Below are 6,202 nucleotides of genomic sequence, written 5' to 3'. Positions count from 1 at the left end.
ATATATATAATAAGAAAGTTGAGAGACCGAAAATGCTAAAAAGATATTAAAATGATTTAAGAGAAAGTTAAATGGAAACAAGTTTGAAAATTTAGAGCAAAATGAATACTTTTTTCTTTTTCAGATATAAATGACCAAAATCAATACCAGTTCCCAAGGAGGACAACCACCTGCACTGAACAGTGATTACAGAAAAAAAACTGGAAAGTCTGTCGAGGTGCACAATGGGAAAGTGCGTTAGTCCAGACCCTACGGCAGATAATTCCTGAGAGCCAGACAATCTCAGAGGAAAGAGGAAAGAGGAAAGAACTCTAATTTATGTTTACAGTAGCACAACTCCAAATAAACAATAAAAAATAGCACCAAAAGAAAACCAGAGCTCAAATTCACATATGCATACTGTGGTAAAAATTTCAAGTAAAATATAAGAAAATGAAAGGCAGTAATGTATTGGAAGAATAACATGACCAAGAGACTTTGTTCTAAAACGCAAGGTGATTCAATATCACACTATGTCCTAGACTGATTCACTGCATTAACATATTTAAGTGCCAGCCCCAAATATGAATGTTGAAAAATATTGAAAAGATATTTGATAAAACAAAGCAACCCACTTGGATAAAAACTCCTTCTTGTTTTGTCTTTTTGAGGCAGGGTCTCACTATGCAGTTCAGGTTGCCTTGAGCTCACTTTGTAGCCCAGGCTGGTCTCAAACTCACAAAGATCCTCCTGCTTCAGCCTCCTGAGTGCTGGGATTACAGGCATGCACTACCACGCCCAGCATTTCCTTTTTTTTTTTTTGTTGGATAAAAACTTTCAAATGAAACTTGGAGTAGAAGAAAATGACCTAAGAACTATAAAAACTGGTACTCAAAGGAAACCTTACATTAAATTGGGAAATTCCAAAGCCCATCACATTAAAAGTAGGGACACAACAGGGATGCCAGTGGTATTAACATTATTTGGAAATTCTGACCAATACAATAGGACAAGGAAACAAAATCAATAGTAAAACTATTGTGAGGGAAGAGCTATAACACTTTGGAACTGGGATGACTATATCATCTAATTACCATAAATCTTCTTATCAGAGACCAAAAAGGTACAATACTGAGCATCAGTTTCTGCTAAGAAAGTTAGCCAACTATAGCGAAATAGTATTTCTTTATGCTTCCAACAAATAATTTTTTAAAGTGGAAAAAAATCCTTGTCATAATTGCAATAAAATTGTACAATAAGGAGAAACTAAAGGCTTATATAGGAATAGATTTTGTATAAATAAAGTTATATATGATTTTATTGACAAACCTTCACAACAGTAATTGAATAAGGGCTTTTGGGTGGAAAGTTGCTCATTGTAAAGGTCATTATTTTCGTATAAGTTCTTATATAACAGTGGTAGAATCCGAAATCCCCAAGACATTCTTTTGCAGAGGAAGGGGTAGGTAAGTATCAGATAAAACAACTTTGTTTGGAAGAATGAATATATAAGAACTGCTAAGAAGATTCTTTGAAAGAATCTCAAGAGGGACACTGATATTGTACACTCGACACTGATGTCAAACGGCTGACGTTTGCAAGCCAGAGACATAAAGATCCATGGGGCGAAGTAGACATTCCAGAACAGATCCCAGTACACCTGGGAACTTTACATAAAAAGTGAAGTTAGGATTTTAGTGAAAATTATATTTTATTTAACAAGTGGCACGGCATAGTGGGCAGCCCAAGCCAAACATGAAAAACAAATCAATTTTGACGGCAGTGAGGTGCACTACAAACTAAACACAAACAAACCAAAAGCAAGCAAACAAGCAATAAAAAGTATTAAAATAAAGCTACTCTGATAACATCAGCAAGGTACGGTAACTCCCCCTCCCGCCCCGCAAAAAATCCGAACAGAACCAAGGATCAGTGGAACAGATTAGAAGATGCAGAAACAGCACAGACACACGCAGCCACTTTATCTGTGACGAAGGTGGCAGACGCATTCACTGGAAGAAAGATAGCCTCTTTAATAAATGGCATTGGAAAAACTGGCTCTCCACATGCTGAAGATTAAAATTAGACCCATATCTTCCACCATGCACTAAACTAAAATAAAAATAAATAAAAAGTCTAAATATTAAAGTGGAAACACTAAATCTGCTGGAAGATAGAGTAGGGAGAACTCTTGAAGACATTGGTATAGGTAGAGACTTTATGAACAAAAACCCGATCACACAGGAGCTATCACCAAGAATCAACTGGGATCTGATCTTATTAAAAAGCTTTTGCACAGCAAGGGAAACCACCAACAGACTGCAGAGACAGCCCACAGAGGGGGGAAAATGTTTGCCAGCTTTCCTCAGACAAAGGATTACTACTGAGAACATAGAAAGAAATCAAAAATATCAGACTCCCAAAATTTAGAGACCCAATCCAAAAATGGGCATCTGAGATGGATAGACACTTCGCAGCTGAAGAAGTACAAACAGCAAATAAATACATGAAAAAATGTTCAACATCACTGTCCACTGGAGAGATATAAAAAAAAAACCATGCTGAGATTCCATCTCACCCCAGAAAGAATGGCTGTTATCAAAAAAATCAACCAATAACAAATGCTGGTGGGGCTGTGGGGAAAGAGGAACCCTTCTCCACTGCTGGTGGGAGTGTAGACTGGTGCAGCTATGTGGAAATCAGTGTGGAGATTCCTAAAAAAAACCAGGACTAGAGGTCCCATTTGACCCAGCTATCCCCCTTCTTATGGTACCTTCCCAAAAGAATTAAAAGCATCATACCACAGAGATCTATGCCTACCCATGTTTTTAGTAGCACTGTTTGTAATAGACAAATCTTGGAAACAGCCCAAATGTCCATCAGCTGGTGAATGGATAAAGAAGATGTGGGTTTTAAAAATGTACAATGGAATACTACTCTGCCATAAAGGATACGATTGGGACATTTCCAGGTAAATGGATGCACCTTGAGACCGTACTCTCAAGTAAAATAAAGCGGACATACATGTGTAAATACCATATTGTTTTTCTGGTGTGAGAAACCAAAAGTGTAAATAAGGACCAAAATGTATAATAGGCGCTGTGAAATAGGAGGAAAATGAGGAACAAAGGAGGGAGTAGGGGGAAAAAAGGGAAAAGTAAAAAAAAAGAGAAAAGAAGGAAAAATTGGAAACAAAGCTTTTGTAAATAGGGAGAGAAGAAGGGGTGGAAGGAAGGAGGATGGGTTAAAAAAGAGAATCAAGTTGTATCAGGTTCAGGCATAAATTCTCTATGATGAATGTGATTATTATGTATATCTAAAGTGTACCAATAAAATCCGATTGAAAAATCTCAGTGTACCAATTAAAATAAGATCTCAGGGAAGGGAGGGGCTTTCTTAGAAAACACAAGAGCCACAAATGAAGGAATAGAACAGAATATCTGAGTGCTGGGGATATAGCTCAGTGGCATAAGTTCCTGCCTGGCAAGCGCAAGGTCCTGAGTTTGATTCCCGGTACCAAAAGAAAAAAGAAGAATAGAATATCTAAGTACACTAAACAGTTTTTGTTCATGTCACAAGGAAAGTTCAAAGACAAATGCTAGGAGGGGAGAAAGCTGAGTGGTATATGACAGACATAGGATTTATACTGCTAATTTCCCAACAACCGCTTTCATCTCACACCAGAAAGAATGGCCATCCTCCACAAATCAAATAACAACACATGCGGGCAGGGCTATGGTGACATGTGACATGTGGTGACATTGCAAACATATACTACTAATAAAAAAAAGACCAGGTGACCATGTTCACTCACCAGACAGATGAAACTTTGGAGACTGTTGATGGGATTGTTGATGGCTCAGGTCCCTACACAGGTAAGATTACCACCCTCAAAACCAGTCTGAATCTATGCAAGTTCAAACTGCAGCAACTCATTGAAGCTTACTTTTAGGAACCTAAGATCTAGAAAAAAGAAGCAATTGAATCTGAGGGATTATGTAGGAAGTTTACTGTGAGTTTGCAACGGCAGAAACAAAACAAAACAAAACAAACCCAAACAACCTAAACATCCACAAATAGGAGGATGGTTGATCAAGCAGAGAATATTCACACTGCCACCCTTGGCTGAAAAAAATTAGGGTTAGTTGTTCCGACCCACCGGACTGTCAATAAATGGAATAAAAAAAGCAAGTTGCAGAGAAGTGTACATAATACGATACAATTATTATGTAACAGGAAATCCTATTTCTTTGTTAACTTTGTACATATGTTCACATGAACACAGCAAGCTTAACATCACTTATCATGGGTGGGGTAAAGTTAGGGGAGGGCTGGAGGATATTGGCTTGAATTTTGTATAATTTTGCATGTATTTTATGGTAAGGAATGTGTTTTGCTATCGTAGTTTGTTAAAAAAGGAAGTCTAAACACCACCTCTCTATATATATGGAGGAGAGTTGCTAGGTGGAGATATAAGGATATAAAAAGAAATGTATCAGCCAGGCATGGTGGTGCACACCTGTAATCCCAGCACTTGGGAGGCTGAGGCAGGAGGATCGCTGTGAGTTCGAGACCAGCCTCAGCTACAAACTGAGCTCCAGGCCAGCCTGAACTGCATAGTGAGACCTTGTCTCAAAAAGACAAAAAAGAAACCAAAAACTGATTCAAAGAAATGTAGACTATAAAAACAAAATACTATGCTCAACTCAACCCCAACTTTATAAATAAAGTAAAAAAAAATATATGTAAACATAGGAAAAAGATTGCGAAGAAATGCCATGAAAATGTTTACAGTGTTTAGATCTGGATAGTAAAGTTATTACTAACTTCAATTTTTCTTTATAATATTCTAGTTCTCATTTTTCTTATCTTGAATACAAATTACATTTACAATTAAGAAAAATCTTTTTGATAGTTGAAGAAAGGGGCATTCTGAGAGTAAAATAAAAGTAAAGCAAGAGTAAAAGTAAAAACAAGCTATGATAATAAAATTGTTTTCGGGCATGGTGGCACACACCTATAATCCCAGCACTTGGGAGGCAGAGGCAGGAGGATTGCTGTGAGTTTGAGGCCAGCCTGGACTACATAGTGAGTTCAAGGCCAGCCTGAACTGTATATCGAGACCCTGTCTCAGATAGCTTGTATCTAGATGTCTCGCCAAAGCCTCATGCACTCACAGGTAGGGCTTTTCAGAGGTGGCTGGATGCAGGGTATGAGACCATGGATTAAGGGTGTGTGATAACTATATCAGTCCACTGGTGAGTTTAGCCTAGTTCTGGGTATGGCTAATGAGAAGGCCCACCCTGGGTGCAGTTTGCATCAACCAATAGGTGTGTAGCCTGGATGGGATAAGAGGGAAAGGAAGGCTTGTTGCTGCTGCTTCCTGCTTACCCTGCCATGGACTGTTTCTCCCCTGTAATAACCCTGTGCCACACCACCCTGCCTTGGAACCAGCCCACTAAGAACTGAAACCTCTGGAAACTGTGAGTCAAGATAAACCTTTTCTCTTTTAACTTGTAGGTGTCCAGTATTTTGTTTCAGCAATGAGAGAAGTAACTGAGATACAAGTCAGTCACTTAAAGTGCAATAGCTGCATATTTTCTAAATAGCTTCAAGCAAAGCAAGAGTCCCTCCTCCCCATCTTGGGAGGGAGACATGCCCAGACATTCCTCAGATTCCTGAACTGCAGATACTACTGAACCCCATAAATACTGCTTTTGCCTATATAAACAAACTTACAATAAAGTTTAACTTATAAATCAGGCACAGTAAGAGATTAACAACCACTACAAAGAATAAAATAGGACAGTTACAGCCACATACTGTAATAAAGTTATGTAAAACTTATTTCTGGAATTTTCCATTTGGCTGTAGTTGACTATGGATAACTAAAATCAAGTAAAGCAAAGCCATGAATAAGGGGGGGGGAGTACCTCATTTGGGAGTGATTAAAGTTACTAACATTGCACACGGTAGGATTTCCTGTTTTTTTTTTTTTGATTTCCTGTTTCTTATCGAAACCATAATTAATAACTCCATATTTCCATTCCTGATAAGAAAGAAATTGTGGCAAAAGGGACGCAGCAAGGGATCAGAACTGTTCAATTATTAGGAGTGGCAACTGCGAAAAGGAACAGAAAGGAAACCGTTTAACTGTAGAGCTATCTCCTAAGGGAAGTGAACCGCGCATCTCCAACTGGCAAGCTCTCAAGGTCTCCAGCAT

This window comes from Chinchilla lanigera, unplaced genomic scaffold, assembly GCF_000276665.1.
Source record: "Chinchilla lanigera isolate Chin_1 unplaced genomic scaffold, ChiLan1.0 scaffold00044, whole genome shotgun sequence".
In the NCBI taxonomy this organism is placed as follows: domain Eukaryota; kingdom Metazoa; phylum Chordata; class Mammalia; order Rodentia; family Chinchillidae; genus Chinchilla; species Chinchilla lanigera.
Note: the sequence above shows the minus strand (reverse complement) of the source record.